Source organism: Castor canadensis, chromosome 9 (genome assembly GCF_047511655.1).
Source record: "Castor canadensis chromosome 9, mCasCan1.hap1v2, whole genome shotgun sequence".
In the NCBI taxonomy this organism is placed as follows: Eukaryota; Metazoa; Chordata; class Mammalia; order Rodentia; family Castoridae; genus Castor; species Castor canadensis.
In genome coordinates this window covers 116,966,277-116,985,422 of record NC_133394.1, presented here as the reverse complement: position 1 = coordinate 116,985,422, position 19,146 = coordinate 116,966,277, and the positions used below count along the sequence as shown (strand labels likewise).

At 34.4% G+C, this 19,146-nt stretch overlaps 1 protein-coding gene across 1 annotated transcript in view; it reads right to left on the bottom strand.

Annotated features, from left to right (window-relative positions):
• The window catches only part of Cox7b2 (cytochrome c oxidase subunit 7B2), a 66,424-nt gene extending 47,511 nt beyond the window's left edge, over positions 1-18,913 (bottom strand). The window contains exon 1 of the mRNA XM_074041098.1: positions 18,870-18,913. The gene's annotated coding sequence lies outside the window, so the exon portion shown is untranslated. The remainder of the gene's footprint in view (positions 1-18,869) is intronic.
• Positions 18,914-19,146: the final 233 nt, after the last annotated feature.

Here is a 19,146-nt window from a genome sequence, read left to right as displayed (position 1 = left end):
AGATAAACTGACCACAAAGAAAGCATACATTAAGGCATATCCTCCCCATCTCATATTTTAAAAATCAGAATGAGGCTTTCAATCTTGTCTTACATTTCTTATGTAGTCTTTTAAGAAAATATGACATTTATGTACTAATATACCCAGTTAAAGAAGAATGAGTATGTTATATGTTAAGTAAATTCATGTGGTAAACATGCCACAAAACCTATGCATGTGAAAACATGTTGTAAGTTGCAAAGTTTTTGACATTCATTATCCTAATTTATTTGCACTGAAAGCATGCAAATAATCCTCATCTCCATTTCATAGGTGGGAATACTAAAGGGAAGACTGACGAAAGACAAGATCACATGATAAACAAAATGCAAATACAAGGTATGGACCCAGATTTTTTTTTAATGGCAGGTATAATGACTTAGTGTCATTTTTGTTTCCCTCTTCTTTTTGTTATTTTTGATTCTTCAACTTCACACAATGCCCCCCCCCCCTTTTGAATCCACAGTTGTGGATTTTTATCAAGATTCTGAATTTTCATAGATCAATATGGTCTCTGATACATATTGTTACTCATTTTTGCCTCTATTGGATATTGCTTTAAAATAAACAAAATAAAAAGAATCCCTTAGACTTAATCAAGTAAAGTCTAAATATTCAGAGATGGGGAGTCATAAACCCTGTAACAAAAGATATGATAAATATTATTTTGTCATTTGATCACCTGGGGTCTTTTTCTTCTTTTTTATCTTCCTAACTATTGGCAAAGCAAAAGCTCCACAGTATTTCTGCTGCTTTGCTATCCTTTCTCTGGTGCTCTCTAGTAATTTTTGTTTCAAATGTAAGTGTTATTATTCATTATTTTGGGAGTTCCGTGGAGAAGAGAGCTAGAAGCTTCTAGTCTGCTGTCTTGTTGACAACTTGCCTTCTTTTTAAAAATAATAAATAAATACAAACCTAAGATCACAGCATAATATTCTGTATAACTTTTATTAAAAACATTATATTATTCAGAGTAGGCTAGTGATTATAACAAATATATTAAAATAAGCATAAACCAAATGCTTTCAAAACTTTACTTATTGATCATTTGAAACCACTGGACAAGTGAATTGTGGGATGGACCTCCCCCATGCAAGATGGAGTCTCAATTCCAGGCTTTTGATAGGTGCAGTAAGTACAGAGACACATGCATAAGAAATTTTGTTTCATGTTCAGTTATGTGGGTGGCATATGTCACTTTTGTTTATTTTCCACTTGCTGGTATTCAGTTACATAACCTTGTCTTTTTGCAAGAAGTTCTGGCAAATGTTTGCCCAGGAAAAAGATTACAACAAAGATTTTGATAATATCTCTATAATAACATTATATATTCTATGTTACATATAATACATTATATAATATATATGTTATAGAGACCATACACCATGTTCTCTATAGTAACATTAAAAGATAAGTATGAATTTTGACATCAATTTCATATTATCTCTTATAATATATTTTTTTTAAAAATACAGAATAACTTTTTAAAAAGATGTCTTACTTTCCAAGCTCTTGGTTTGCTACTGAATACAAAACTTGTAGCAGTTTCTTATTTCAGAATTAGATTTCCATTTTGTTCTACTCACTGGAGAAATTTCTTTTTGCAAGTTGATATGATATTCAGCTTTTCTATCTGTGTTATTCATCCACATTGCTATGCAAACAAAGGGCAAGTGATCCATAATGTATTTCTAAGTGAATCCTCCTTATAGGTAATTATCTTCTAAATGTAAACTATAGCTATAGATTCACATTCAACTGGCTCTCCTTAAACTCATGATATAGTCACTTTCATTATTATGTCCTCCAATGTGATAATTACTAATTGTACTCATTAATAATTCTAACATTGCTTTTTTCCATTTTTGTATCCTGTGTTTTGTTCATCTTGAATCTATTCCACCATGCTTCCTCTCAGTGCTGGACAATAAAATCGCAGAACTTAACTTTGGAAATTACAGGACCTCCTAATAAAAGAAATCTCAACAGATTATGAAAGGGGGAAGTCCTGTCTTTTCCTATAGCTGCAGAAATGCAGGTCCAGTTTTCCTCAAATAGTGGGTTAAGAACTTATAAGAGCCTTATCAATCTTGTTTCCCTGTTCAGGATGGTGGAAATGTATAATCCTTTTATTTTCTATTGTTAAGACTGTCCTTGGAAGTGTTATTTGGACAAAAGATTCTTATGATATCAGAGAATGTTTCAAAACTCTGTGAAAGTAAGCTTTAACTTCTAAAATATCTGTAATACAGATTAGTTGTCTTAGTAGATAACATTTTGTTTTCCTTCTAATAATATTTAAATTTACACTTATGTTTTGGAAAGTTATCAAATGAATACTTGTAAGATTTGTCAGACCACAAGAGTATCACTGAAACTCTCCTCATCTCTCTCATGAATGGCTATAAACTGAGTCTCATGATTGTTAATTTTTTTATGTGAACCAAAAGTCTCAGAATCTATCTCATTCAGGACAACTTAAAATGATTTTCCTTACATTCTCCACTAATGTCAATCATCTTTTGAACTCCTTGAGTGACAAAATATACCTACAAATATATACTGAGTATAAGATTGACATTACAATTTTCAAATAGAATAGCCTGTAAAATCCTGAACACATGTGATTGAAACAAGTTGTAACTTGGTATCCAATGCCCTGAGTGACAAAGTTAAATCTCAACTCATATTGTTCTTTTAAATCTCATCTGCATGGAATTTCATACTTCAGTACATGCTTCATGCATTCTGGCCTCCAGGTCTTTGTTTAGGCAGTTCTCCATACCTAAAATGTCTTTTCTTTTTATAATGCCTCTTTGTCTTCTGTCTCTAATAGCCACTAATAGGCTACAACTTTTCAAATCCAGCCCTTCCTGAAATCTACACTGAAGTTAACCTGTTCTCTGAATTCTCACAGCATTTTATGAAAAACTCAAAGGATCTAGCTTGTATTGTAATTTCTATTAAATTTTAATAGTTATCTCTTACTATGTTGTACTCATCTTGAAATTATAGATCATGCCTAAATCTTTTTAAAATTATATTATTATTATTATTATACTGGGGGTACACTGTGACATGTACAAAAGTGCTTACAATATTGCTTAATTAAATTCACCCCTTCAAACTTTCTCTTTTATTCCTACCCCTCCTTCCTAGAATAATTTCAGTAAGTCTCATTCTTCTATTTTCACACATGAGTACATAATATTTCACCATATACACCTTCTTTAACCCTTTCCTTATGTCTCCCCTCCCCTCCAGTTGGTACCAACCCTCAGGATCTGTTTTACCTTTCTGTCCTTTACTTTTGAAAAAAACATTTTTGTTTGTTTAAGATAGCTATAAGGGAAGTTTCTTTTTGTCATTTCCATGTATATATCGTGGATTGGTTCATCCCCTCTATTTTTCACCTTTCTACCTTAGTACCCTTCTTAAGGTAATCTCAAAAGAGCTAAAAAATCTACATTCATTCTTGTATAGAAAGTACATCAGTTCCTAGCTAAATATCTTGTCCATTAAGTACTGAAAATATTATTTGATTTCAAAAAATAATTTAACTCCAAAATTTTGTCAGGATTTGCATTAGGATGGTTTTCCACGGGAAGAAAGACAATGTGTTGTAAATAATAAAGGATTATACAGTCTCATAGGATTTATTTGAAGCACAATATTATCTAAAACACTGATTCATTTTCATCGTAACCCAGTCTATGTGTGGACTAGAATTAGATACCTTAAGGTAATAAAATAGCCACTACTAAACACTGTTACAATATTAACTGAGACCCTACTTTAAAGGCCCTGTAGATTATTTGTGAGAGCATATCTATGCATTTTTTTAACCTTGGGGCAGTCAAGATTTTGCATTTTAGATTTAGTATATAAAAAGAAAGAGTGATTCAATCTTAGTCCTGTATTGTTAAGTAGCTATTCATGGCACAGAGTGGGAAAAGAAAAAAAAAAGTGACAAAAACATAACTTAGGGGAAGCAAGTGAATTTTAAAGTTTAATTATGCAAACTAAGTGCTTAATTGATGACATTATGGCTCTTTGCTAGAGTCCATCCCCTCTGACTGTATATGCATGGACAAAAAGAACAACTAGAAAGGAAGTATGCTTATGAAATGTTTATAACCAGTCAGGCAGTCAGCAAAGAGACCTGCATAAATTATTTTATTCCATTTTATGATCTATGACATAGGTATAGTTATCATCCCTTCTGTTGATGAGGAAATTGAGGTTTGGAAATTTAAGGGCATCTGAAAGGTCAATAGCCAACCTAGGGTTCACATTTCAGTCTCTGTGAATCCTCCAAGTCTGTGACCTGCCCACTGGAACATCCTGTATAAACTCAAGAATGATCTGAATATTGACATTTTTACTGTACTCATTTTTCTAACTTCTCTCTGACACTCTTTAATTAGGAAACTTTAATTCATTATCTAACTATAGGCTCTAAACATCCTGAATAATTACATAAACCTAGGTCACAGAATAAATAGTACTTTCTCCTCTTGAGGAAACATGATAAAGCAAATATAGCCCAAAGAGCCTTATAATCTAGCTTCAGAGTCAAGATCGATGAAATTTAAAGAAAGCCAGGAGATGGGGATAAGGCCGCAAACTGGGGCAGGTGAAAGAAGGCCAGATTCCTTAATCATCTCAGTAGATTAGAATTTTGCTACTGAAAAAAGTCAGAGGGTCACCCAACTAAGACCCTCTTAAAATATGTTTTCCCCCAGCTTCAGAATTTGCTTTGTGTATGAGATGTCTGAATAATTATTTGAACCTATGCATTTCTAAGCAGAACCTAGAAGAGAAACTGATTAGAAATTTAAATTTCAGAAATATAAAACATTGTAAAAGAAAATTCTTCCCAAAATACTATGCAGAGTATATATATACAATGCAGTGAGACTTATAATGCACACTACAAAGAGTAAGTGCTCTGGAATCCACACCAGAAAGGATGGTTTCAAAACACTCAGAATGGCTGGTTAAATAAGCATGGTACTGAGAAAAATTATATTTCAATTCTCAATTATTCAGTGTTCTTGTATGCATTCAGTTACCTTTATTGAATCTGCCGTCTTATTAATAGTTTACTCATCCAGCAGAAGGTGTAAAGGGTCAGTTTGTCAATGTCTTTCACTAGAAGTTCACTGGTCAGAGTATTCTTGTAAACTCTGTAAAGAATACATGAGCAAAATAGTTCTCTTCTCCTAGACCTCAGGCACCTTTCAGTGAAATGGAAAAACAAATAATACATAGAAATGTGCTCATTACTGTGGTCAGTGACTTTTGGCATGGTATCCATATGAGTAATCATGTGTATTAAATGTACCACAGGCAGAATATCAAACTAGTGCCCCCACAAACACAGAGCTAAGGACTTCAGACATACCAATGATAGCACACACTATTTTAATAACTCATTTCTTATCCCAATACTCTTAAGTTTCAAGAATAATGGGATTATTATGTCAATATATTATTGCAGACCTAGGGTGTTAAATATCACAGGTATTCAGTAACTATTTTTGGATGCATGATTGATTGAGTAAATGAATATATGTTTTTTCAGAGCCATTTTCATATATCTACAATCACTTTCAATTTTGCCCTTTAAAATCAAAGCCTTAAAAACATTTAAAAAAAGAAAACAAAATTCCTATTACCTGTTGCCAGACTAGTACCAAGATTTTCTTGCATAACTGGTATTATTAAATGATTGTTTCTGAGAGAAAAATTAATGAAATGAAGGAAACGTTGATTAACAGAATGTCCCTATCCACTCTCTTTCCCCTTTTGTGGTACTAAGCACTTCGGTCTTTCTGCAGATGTGTACTAAGCACTTGTGCTAAGTACAGCATCAAACTAACACCTGTCAGAGAAAACTGTCAATCCAGATATAGCAAAGTCAGTACAAGAAATACATAAGGGGCTGAATATAGTAGCCCATGCCTGTAATCACACCTTCTCAGGAGGCAGAGATTGAAACAATTGAGGTTTCAGGCCAGTCTGGGCAAAATGTTAGTGAGATCCCAACTCACCAAATAAGCCTGGCATGGTAGCACACACTTATGATCCCAGCTATGCAGGAGGCATACGTAGGAGGATCACAGTCCAATGCCTGTCCTGGGGGGAAAATCATAAGACCCTATCTAAAATATAACTGAAGCAAAAGGAGCTAGAGGCATGGCTCAAGTGGCAGAGTGCCTCACTAGCAAGCACAAGGTGGTGAGTTCAAACCCCAGAAGTACCAAAAACTAAAAAGGAAAAAATAAAAGACAAACCATGGCCAAATGCTAAAGTGAATCAGGGTAGTGACAGGGAATTCTGAACTACTACCAAATAGGGATTAGCATAATCAGGGCCACATTCCAGACCTTTTGAATAACTGTTTTCATTCCAACAAGTAATCACATCACTTCTTCAGAACTGCCATATCAAGAATTTACATTGAAGTAGCCCTCTACCTAACCTTATATCTTGCTTTCTGCTAAGATATTACAGTATACGTCAAAAAGTAGTTCAATCTAAGATAAGAGTTAGAGTCAAGTGCCCATCACAGTCTATCAGAATTACTATAGCTGAAGCTTGGACATCTGAATTTTAACTAGTTCTGCTAGTGAGTTTTATGCATACTAAAGCTAGATCCAATGCCTCTTGCTTACCTTACTACCTTAAAAAACACCTCTGAGTTTCAGATCTGGTTGTTTTAGTTGAAGTACTTCTGCTCTGAATTCAATTCAAATATGCATTGTTGATCAGTTATTTTTAATAAGCTGTCATATAAATTCAATAGGAAATCACTAAGCAAAATACATGAGAGGCACTTTGAAAGATGCACCAAAGAGAATTCAATCACTCTTATACAACAAAACACTGGATGACAGCATAGATAATTCCTTCTAACTGAAATTACTTTTCTAAAAGAAAACATGAGCTATATTTGGCAACAATATTCTTTGAAGTTTTTAGTGAGTCCCAAACTAATTTTAAATAAATATGACTTTACATGCTATGATCTCTTCTTGAACTGACATAAATTAGAACACAACACAATAAGCAATGAAGGCTGAATACCATAAAGTGTATGGTAAATTTAGAATATGGTGAAACTGTAACACTCACTTTTATTAATATCAAGCATTGCATCTCTTTGGGCACTGTATTTCCTAATCCTTACTACATGACAGCTCAATACCTTGTTTGTAGGAAAGAGAATCAAATAGAACAGAGAACGTAAACAGTATAAATTATGAAATGTTATTCAATTTTATCAACTAAATCATAATCATTGTCACAGACATCAGTATCAAACACTGAGGATTATAATGGAATATTAAAGAGTGTCTTATGATTGACTATATTGTAAATGAAATTTGGAAAAACAAAATCGTGTCATACATCTCTTACCATTGCCAAAAGAGCTTCCAAGGGTTTAATATATTTCAGGTATTCATAGTGAAAGGGCACAACTGAAAGAACACAGACTGAAACAAAAAGCTAAAGGAAAATTTTAGGGAGGCAAAAAATAATATGGAGGGGGTGCAAGTGGAGAGAAAATTTGGGGCATAGAGTAGGGGGAAAGTATCTATTTGTGTATTCTTCTCTCCTTCACATAGTCAGGATAAATATTTGTCATCTACTGTCACAACCAAGAAAATAGCAGTATCATGTCAAATTAGTATAAAAAAGGAAAATTAACTGGATTTAAAATGCATTACTCATTAAATAAACCAAAATTTATCAAAATAACTGCTTTCCCTATATGAAATATTACAAAGATTTAGATGTCTTCACAATCATATTTTCAAAGAATACATATTTACCCTCATAAATTCTTACAGAGAAATGAATGAGACTACCCAACTTATTTCTTTGCACTAGTAAAGCCCAGATTCCAAAACTGAAAACATAGTGTATTCATGAATGCAAACATAATTATTAAATAACTGAATTATATCAATATATTAAAAATAACAGTTTAGAAATGAAATGAACTGGCAGAGACCCACTCTTACCTTTCAGTAACAAAAACAAAAGTATACAATCAAGAAATCAATAACTTTCTTGAACCCATCAAAGAACTGAGGTTTCAATATAAACAACTAATCCAAACCTGGACAGGGGTTCCTACAGTGAGAAAAACAACTAAAGTCTCAGGCACTGGTCGAAAGTCACTGAAGATGAGTTTGGGGACAGGAACAAAAGCTCTATCTTGGAAGTGGGGCAAGAATATGTGATATTCCCTGGATTACAACTGGAAGAAGTGGCAGAAAACATTATAAAGGCCATACCATAGGAGAACCAGGTTCATAGTGCTATTCAAAGACTTAGGCATCAGAAAATCACCAGTTCCGCAAACCTTCACCATAGTGTTAACAAGAATAAAGTAATACTGGAATATAGCACAATTTGTAACTAGATCTTACTAGAAAAACAAACTAAAAGCAAAAGGACTAGGAATATGGTTCAAGTCTTAGAAAGGTCTTGAATTCAATCCCAAGTACTACAAAAAAAAGCCAAACCAAACCAAAAACCCCAAAAAACAAAAAACCCTGCAAATTTTGGTATAAACACAAGCAGTTGCTTAGAGCAAAATTTATAGCTTAGAAATTATAAAATCAGAATTAATGACACAAATTTTTATTTTAAGAAGTTCAAAACTTAGCTGGGCATCAGTGGATCATGCCTGTAATCTTAGCTACTTGGGAAGGTGACATCCTGAGGATCAAGGTTCGAGACCATCCTGGGCAAACAGTTCATGAAAATTAACTTTAGGTGTACTCAAGCAATATAGCACCTGTTTTGCAAGCAAGAAGACCTGAATTGAAACCCCAGTCCCACTAAAAAGTCCAAAACTAGAAATAGTAAATGTAAGAATAGAAATAAGTACAATAAAGGCGAATGAATGGGAAAATATAAGAAATTTAAATCTGGTTTATTCAAAAAACCAATAAAATTGCCATAATGAGGAAGAATAAAATATGAGACACAAACTACTAAAAGCAAAAACAAGAGTGGTAGCAATACAAAAACTATAGATATTAAAAATAGTAAATAATTAATAGCTTTAATGATAAAGTTTTGATAAACATAATAGATTGAGTGTTTTTAAGAGTTCTTCCATTTTACCTTCAATAAATTAACAATTTATATAAAATAAGACATTCCTTAAGAAATACAGAATCATCAAATCTGATTCAAGAAGAGATAGTAAAATGAAGTGGCCTTTTATTTGCTACAGAAATTGCTTTTGTAGCTAAAACCCTATGTGCAGAGAATACTCTAGATCTAAGTTATTTATTGACAATTTTATCAAACATATAAGAATTAAATAACACTAATCCTACATAAACTATTTTACAAAGGAGAGGGAAGTTAACAAAACTCATTCTTGGAGTCCAGTATTACTCTCAAAGTAAAACCAGACTCAGATATTAGAGAAGAAACTACATAAAAATCAACATTAACATCTTTAAAAATATATTAGCTAATCAAATCCAAAAGCACAAAAAAAGAAAAATAAATAAGTATAATTGGATATTCTCAGAATCAGAGGCTGGCTTTACATGTGAAAACCCATCAGTGTAATTTGCACAAAAAAAAAAAAAAAGTTAAGTAGGAGCCATGCAGCAATGATTCATACCTGTCATCCTAAGCTGTTGCTCTGGAGGCTGAGAACAGGAAGATAGAAGTTCTAGGCCAGCCTAAGCAAAAAGAAACCTTTCCCACCCAAGGGAAAAAGCTGTGTGTAGTAATGTGTCCCTGTCATTCCAGCCTACCAATGGTGAGAACGCCTGTCAAAGGAGGATTCCAGTCCAGGTAGGCCTGGGCAAAAAACCAAAACCCTGTCTCTGAAATAACCAGAACAAATATGGCTGGAGATGTGGTTCAAGCAGAAGAATGCTGGCCTTACAAGTGCAAAGCCCTGAATTCAACTCCAGCACTTATCAAAAAAAAGAAGAGGAGGAAGAGGAAGAGAAGGAAGAAGAAGAAGATGGAGGAGGAGGAGGAAGAAAAAGGTGAAGGAGGAGGAGAAGAAAGAAGGAAAAAGGAAGGAGGAAGAAGAATGAAGGGAAGAGGAAGAAAGAAGGAGGAAGGAAGAAGAAGAAGAAGAAGAAGAAGAAGAAGAAGAAGAAGAAGAAGAAGAAGAAGAAGAAGAAGAAGAAGAAGAAGAAGAAGAAGAAGAAGAGGAGGAGGAGGAGGAGGAGGAGGAGGAGGAGGAGGAGGAGGAGGAGGAGGAGGAGGAGGAGGAGGAGGAGGAGGAAGAGGAGGAGGAAGGAAGGAAAAAAAGAAAGAAAGAAAAGAAGAAAAGGAGGAAGAGGGGGAAGAGGAGAAGGAGAGATGGGGGTGTGGTTCAAGTAGTAGAGTGCCAGCCTAGGAAGCTTAAGGCCCTGAGTTCACATCCCAGTGTAGGAAGGAAAGGAAGAAGGAAGTTAATTCATGTCAAAAAACAAAGGAAAAAAAGTAATAAGGTAAGCATCAGGATCTAAGTACAGATACTCCTGGACTTCTAACACTATTACATACTGATGAAACCATTAGAAGTCAAAAACTCATTTAGTCCCAATGAATCCAAGCTAAAGGTGAAAATTGTAAAGTCAACCATTCTAATTTAGGACCGTCTAAATAAAATGTGCACACAAAAAATCTTTACCTAATTCCTAAACTGAAGTGAGACCAAGGAAAAGAGAGAAAAAGAATAGGGAGAAGAAAAGGAGACAGAAGATGATAAGCAATTAGAAGGACCAGAACCAAGCTGGAAACCCCACAGTGCTGGCATCTAATTCAGGACCTATGTGTGTTAGGCAAGTGCCTTGTCTCTTGAGTCATGCCCAGGGCCCTTTTAACTTTTACTTTTATTTTTCAGATAGGAGCTCATGCTTTTGCTTGGGACCATCCTTGAACCAAGGGCTATTCTGGGACCACAAACTTGAGTACCATCAAAAAAAAAGAAGTAACATTGAAATAGAGACTTCTTTTGGGTTTTATAAAATGAATTATTTATAGATTGTCTGTACTAAAAGAAACGCTAAAGGAAGGTTTGGAAGACTAAAGAGAAATGACTCCAAATAGCAACTAACTTAGATGCATAACACCAGAAATGGCAAACAATACATTTGATGTACATTTGAGTGTGTATGTGTGTGAGACACACTCTTCTTTTTACTAATTTATTTCATTCACTGAATAAATGAAGCCAAACATAAAAGGTACACAGTGCCACACTGCACAGTTCTACTTATATGATACTCTAAGAAGAAGCAGAAATAACCTTTAGTGACAGAAAACAGCACTGGTTGCCTGAGGCTATGGATCAAGGGCAGAAATCAGCTGCAAAGGGTCACAAAGAAACTTTTGTGGGAAGAGAAATTTCCTGCCTTTTAAGTGTGGTAATGAGTACAGAGATGTACACATTTGTCAGAACTCATCCAACTATACCTTGACATGCAAATTATACCTTATTAAATAGGATTTAGAAAGATACAGCATAAAAGTAATAAACTGCACAAAATATAAAGAAGAATTTCTGTTCAAGAATACTATAAGGAAAGTTCAGAGAAAGATTAAGGTTGGGAGAGATATCTGCAATGCCTAAAACAAACAAAGAATTAATCTAGAGTATACAAGGAACTCATGAGAAACAAAAAAAGACAAAACAGGAAACCTGATAGAAAGAGTAGATAAAAGTTGCATATAAGAAAGAGGCTCATTTGCATTACTAATCTAACAGGAACTTCAAACTACCGTTTTTCAAACTGAGAAAAATCAGAAAGTTAGATATCACCAAATGTTAAGAAAGTTCCATGGTGAAATTAAGCTGCTAGGCTTTGCTGGCAGCCTGTAAATATAGTATTTAAACTTTATTACATATCATCTGAGTAAAAGGAAATGTATATAAGAATCAAGTTATAAGTGTTAATCAGCTGAATGGGAAGAGTATGAAGAAATGAAATAATGAAATGAAATAGGGAGATTAATTAGAAAGTTGAGAAAATGGTGACCAATTATGAGCTATAAGAGCCTGAAATAGAGTAGAAGCTATGTAGAAATAGGGGAGAAACAATGTATATAAGGAAGATTTTCTAGGACAAGGAAAACAACTAAGAGAGATAAGAAATAGTTTTAAATGACTGATTTGGGGGCCAGATGTAGTGGTGCATGCCTATAATCCTAGATACTTGTGAGGTGGAGGTAAGAGTATTTTGAGTATGAGGCCAGGCCCAGCAAAAGTATAAGACCCTATCTGAAAAATAAACAAAAGCAAAAGGGCCTGGGGGCATTGCTCAAGTGATACAGTACTTGCATAGGAAGTGTAAGGCCCTGAATTCAAAATCTAGCATTACCAGAAAATTAAAATTTAAAAAGAATTATTTCTTTTAGTCTGGGTAACTAGAACTATGTTAGATCCACTTAAAATAGGAAGATGAAAAAGGAGAGAGATCGGGCTTCACAAAAGGTAAGAAAATATATTTTAGACATAATGAGTTTGAAATGTATAAATACCTTCAAATAGAAATGTTCACCATGCAATTGCATTGGTTAAGGTAACGGCAGTCTCAGGTAATCAGACTTCACACAATAGATGCTTATTTCTCATTCATGTAAGTGTAGAAGGGCATGCAGAAAGGGAGTCTGTTACACAGTAACTTAGGACCTCTGGCTAAAGTCTTTCTCATCTTTAACATATGGTTTCCAGTGTTCCACTGGACATTAATACATAGTCAGCACACAGGAAGAAGACTAGAGAAGTCACATTCAATTTCTAACCATATCAAAATTACACATCACTTCTGCTTCCAATCCATTAGTAAGAACAAGGTAAACAACCACACCTGAGTGGAAGATGAATGTGAAAATAAAGATTATTCACTGGGTAGCTCCACCCTGGGGAGACTAGAGTGATAGAACTTAATAGATGCAGTATTACTCTTTCGTGTACGGAAAAATTTTTGAAAAATACATAGTGGTGATGACTTCACAATCCTGTAAATGTAATGTATGCCATGGAAATATACACTGAAAAATAGTTAAATATTTTATGTTGTCTTGTTTCATTTTCTGTTAATATCAGTATCACAAACTAGGTAAATCTTAAAGTAGAGAGGTTTATTTTGACTCACGGTTCTGTGCCAGCTAAATGACCAAATCTGGTGATGGCCTTCTTACTACTAGAATCCTAAGGTTGTGAAGAATGTCAGATAGCAAGAAACACAGAAAGTGCATGTGTATGTTTGGTCTGTCTCTTTTACGTGAAGCCACCAGTATTCAGTCATAGAGGCTTCACCCTGATGATATTATCAAATCCTAACCTCCTTCCAAAGGCCCACTTCTAAATGCCATAGTTAAATTAAGTTTCTACTTTCTTCATAACTGATTATGGGGATTAAATTCCAACTTGGAGAGGACAAATTACATTCAAACCCAAGCACGAAAGCAGATACACACACATATACACAGATACATGTATGTGTGTGTGTGCATACACTATAAGATATACATATATACATATATATGTGTGTATACTTAACCACAACAGAAAATTTTAAAGATAAGATAGCGTTTTTTAAAAAACTAAGAGCAACTAGATATTCATGTGATTTTTTTCTAACATTCTGCTTTCAATAACAATAGCATGTGTTCCTTCATGCTATTTGTTGCCAAATTTCAGAAAAACCAAAGATAAAGTTTGGGAAAGGAAAATAATAATAAATCATAAAACAGATTTCTAAATAAAGAAAGATACAAAAGGTCATAACCTAACCTAAAAAGCCAAAGAAGAAGCAAAGAAAATTATTATAAACCTAGAAAGCATGGGGAAAGTATTTACTGAATCTTAGATGCCTAAAACTTAAGTCTCAAAAACAGCATGCTCTTTGGAAATACAATGCTATGTTTTATAGTTCAAAGCAACCTGCCAGCTACATGTGAAAAGCTTCAAGAAAAATTTAGGAGAATTCACACATTCTATAGCAGTATCCACAAAGAAAGTTACTTGGGTTATATTTCTATTCGGTGACATTTGACATCATGCAAAATAATTATGCTTCCTAAGAGGTGGCAAAGTACTACCTCTTCCTCTTTTTACTTTCAAAGTAAAAAAAAAAACTATGCATGAAGTAGCAGTGTGTCTTACATTGGGAATAATTTGGGTCTGTACTATTATACATGGTGTATGTCTGTATAATATGCAAACATATATATGAGGCTATTTCAGAAAGCTACTCACAGTACAGTTTTACCAAATGAAGTAAATATTTCATACATGAAGTGTACAGGCAGAAGATGGTCATAGAATGCCTATGAAAATCTGTTTAAATACTCTGTTTTTTAAGAAGATTGGATTCATGCCATAGCAGAGTATCAGTGATTTTCTATCAGACCCTAGTGGTCATGCATAAAAAGCATAGCTTGAACCACTAATCCTGAGTAGAGTGAAAGTATGGAGTATGCTGTGATTACACAAACATGCCTGAAGCCTTATTGGTATGCACAGCTTCTTCGAATGTGGGGTTTCAAGGCATTCTGGAGAGGGTCAGTCCTTATTATTCAAACCTAGATCATTGGCAACTTTCCTGTCATTCATCTTTTGGGAATATCCTGTGCTTCAGTTAGAAGAAATGATGTGTTCAAATTTCCTTGTGTAGCTTACATCCCAAGACTGAAGAATTCTGAACAGCATGCGGCTCAACCCCAGAAATTTTATTCCACATTAATTTTGCCTCCTTGAAACCCTTGCATTTCAAAATCTGCACACATACACACACACACACCCACCCACACACACACACACACACACACAAAATCATTTCAAGATAAAGCATTGCTATCAATGCCAATGTCCCTGGACCATCTTTTTGAATCAAATTCTTTGAGCATTTACTTTCTTTTCAAAACACTGGCTCTTTATAATTCTCATCCTTTCTTTTGTGGCCCTTTTCCATTTTAGCTCCTTTGAAACTATGTGATTTCATAAATGGTGCCTTTATTATGGTCTGCTTCTGGTTTTCCTCACTGAGACTGTGCTGAGAACCCCCAAGTAGAGCAGCCTATTTTTGTGCTCTCTTGAGTAGACTTGTTCCTTGGTCCTCCCTCATTGTGAGTTTATTCCAGGCTGTCCAGCTGCCTGATATCTCCCTCCATTAACTAACTCTTGCCTTTCAACCAATGAGTTTCTTGCTTACTGCTTTCCTTGTTACAGCTCTTGGCTTACTGCTTCAGTCCTGTGTCAATAGATTCCTTGGCAACTTCCAGTGTCAGCTCTTGCCCCTCCTCCACAGATTGCTTTCACCAATTTGGCTCACCAAAGATAGCCTGTCAGCAGCTCCAAGTGTAGATTTTTATCTTTAGTCTCCTAGACTGTGCTTCTTTTCATTATTATTAACAGAAGCAGGGCTTACATTTAACAGATAGGTGGCCACCTACACTGTGCTATTGGAAGCCACAAGGACTAAGTCCTGTACAACATGGCTGAAAATTCATAAGAGATTCATTTCCTGATTTTAAAACTTTTGAAATCTTTAGGGTATCTCAGTGAAAATACTTTTCTATTTACCCATAGGTTTTTCTACTTATGTATACTTTGGCTTTATCATATTATGTGTTCTATCTAATATTTTATATGTTGTAATTAATTTTATGGAGACAGATTATCTCCCATAGCAATAAGGAGGTGGGAAATGGGGGTATTGTATATTTGGTTTTGTCTGTAATAGTACTAAGACTCAATAAGTATAAAGAAGAGGAGAATGAATGCTGAATAAGAAGTGTAGGATAGTTTGGTGCACTAAGGAATACATGTAATTGGAAGAATCAATGTAAATGAAACAGAGGACAAGAAGTCAACAGATAGCTGATTCTCCCTCCTACCCAGCAAGGCTGACATGAGTGAGGCATTTTGCTTTCTCAGTTTAAACCTGACTGAAAGCATGAGGTTCATGAGAACCCTATCACAACTTCTCTCTACTTTTTATTCAATTTCTTCATGAACTTCATAAATATGCTTTTCCTGAGTACTTTCTAGATTCTTGGCACTGATATACAAGTAATATAACATAATACTTGCCTTCAAGCTGCCCTCTGTAAACTGCAGTTTGTAACAATAACAAAAGAGGACCTAGGCTTTTAGAGTTAGCCACTGAGGAGATACTTAGACTGGGTGTGTATTGTGTGGTTGAGATTTTAATCTAGGAGGGATTGTCACAGACAGTGAAAGTAAAGGTGTCTTAAAAAGATGGAAAGGACTCAGCAAATTAAGAACAGAGAGCATTACTGGCCTTTGTAATTACTGCATAAAGGCATTGTGGAGCAAAGAGAGTAAAAAGCATTCTGGGATCTAAAACTTATTCAGTAAAACAAAGCACAAAGGTCAAGAGGTAAAGACAATGACAACGAGACAAGCTAGAAGAAAGTTAAAGCAAGAACTAATGATGGTTTTGGACAAGAGATATTGACATATTTTAAGCTGATTATGTTCTATGCTTTAGGAAATTTAGCCTGGTATCAGTAGGGACAGTTTATTGGAAAGAGGTAAAATAGGAAAATTCAGTTAGGGAACTCTCCTAATTGTTCAAAATATGAAGGTCCTAACTAAAACAATATCAGAGGATTTGGAAAATAGGCTATAGCTTTCACAGACATTAAACAAGTTCAAATTAAAGAGAGTAACAAGCAAATTTTAAAAAGTGCATACTAACCAAATGCCCTATGTGTGATAGTGTGGTGGACCATCCATCCATTGATGGCACTGTTTGAGTAGTGCCACAATAACCCTGGGTGTGCAAGTACCTCTATAATATACTGATTTCATTTCCTTAGGTTATTTTTCTAGAAGAAGGATCTGAATCACATGGTAGATCTTGAAACAGGCAATGATTTCTTTGAATATGACCCCCCAAAGCACAGGAAACAAAAACAAAAATAGGATCTAGATCTAACATACAAGTAAGTCTTAAAAAGAGGTACTAACAACATCCTATGAAATAATGCCTTGCATATCTCTTTTACAAGAGAAGAGATTGAGCCTCTGAGAGAATTACTTACTTGTCCAAAGCTGTAATTCTCCAAGTAAATATGACATAGGATTCAAACACAGGCCAGCTATAATAAGTTCACTGCTCTGATTTTATAAAAATCTTTTCAGCAAAGCAGGAAATAATGTAAATACTGTACTGAGACGATGGTTTCAACATCAAATGAGAGGGAAACAGACAGAAAAAAATAAAAGCAAAGCTGCCTACTACAAACAGTTTAGTATGTAGTCCTGGGAATCAAGTTTAGAACACAAAATCTGTAAGATATTATTAAAACAATCAAGATAATTTAGATTAGAGATGAGAGAATAGGAAGAAATAAATGCAGTTGTCAAACTCATAGAAATGTACTTTAGAATATTATGTGCAATTTAACTTTGCAAGGATGGCTTAATTATTTTCAAAGGATTAAAATTTAAATGCAAGGCAAAATTAACAGCTGAAAAACAGGTACTCAGCTGCCGATTTTGAGTGAGGATTTATGGAGTAAGGATGATATGCAGGCACTCTTACCTGGTGGTAGAGGACAGGTAAGAGCCCCATGGGTGAATTATGTTTTTATCTACAAGTTCTCTTGCAATAAGGGATATTCAGGTTTGTCAAAAAATCTCGTATTTTGGATTTTTTTCACACAGTGGATTTTAAAAGCAAATCATGTCTGAGTTTTCTTGTTTAATTATTAAAATGCTCAGTTACAGTGGCTCAGGCCTGTAATCCTAGCTACTTAGGAGGCAGAGATCAGGAGGATCTTGGTTCAGGCCAGCCCAGGCAAAATATTATCTAGACCCTATCTCAACAAATAAGCCAGGCATATTGGTATACACCTAAAATCCCAGATGGGAGCATGGCTCAAGTGGTAAAGTACTTGTCTAGCAAGAGCAAGGCCCTAAGTTAAAATTCCAGTAGCTCCAAAAATAAAAAATAAAATGCTCATGAGTTTACCAAGAAGGAATTGTTCACAGCAATTTGTTACTTGATAAAACTATTACTAGAGAAGTTGATTATCCAGTGACATTTTATCTTAGTATTTAAATGTGCACTTACTAAATGACATATCAACTTGAAATAAAGGAGTTTAGATATTAGATATTCCTAGATTCTACTTTTAAGCTGACCTCTGACTTCACATATGATTATGGGTAAGGACAAGAAAAAAATAAATGCATCTTCCTAGACTGCTATACACTATATACAATTAGTCAACCCAGCATCAAAAGAAGGCCCATTACAATCTAATAGGAAGATGAGATATTAAAAACAATGTGTAAAATTTCACATAAACACATAATTATACAATCACACTAGGGGGCGCTCTTAACACTAAAATGATGGATGACATTTTAAAACACGTGGTGGTCTCAGCTGGCCAAATCAAAGATTTTTCTAAGTCTGTAGTACTTATGACAAGTGCTTATCTCTTGAAAGTGTTTGCTGGCAAAACACACATTTCCTTTTGCATCCAACTGTTTGTGTGGTTAACACTATCAAGTTAGTCTACCAAGTAAAACATTTTCTGCTGATAGGAAATATTTTACATTGAAACATTTGTCTACTTAGACTGGCATCTGCCTCTTATTCTTTCTGTAATTGGACAGATTCTCAATAATAAACAGAGTGCTTAAGAATAAACATAATTTTAAGATATGGTTTCAGTGTAAATTTTGTTTTATTTTTACAAAATTTCTTATCAGAACTTTTACCTTTTTTTAGATATCTAAAATTGAAATTCATAGAAAATTCTAATCTAAGCATTATGAGACATTTTTCGTATTTTCTCATTACCTGGCAGCACAGAAACCCAGATGCTTTCCTCAGAAAGTCCAAAATTCAGCTTCCTAAAAATACAATTAAGAAAAGAAATATGAGCCTTCGGAGAAGCAGAAAATGGGAAAAGGTAAGTGCAGGCTGTGTTACAGAGAGGAAATCACCATATAGGATTCCATCAGCAGTAAATATTTTCACATAAAGGACATCTAATTAAAATAAATTTAAAGAATCAACTCAAAGTTGAAATGAACACTTCACAAAGCAGGGAACAAGATGAGGGCAAGGCTACTTG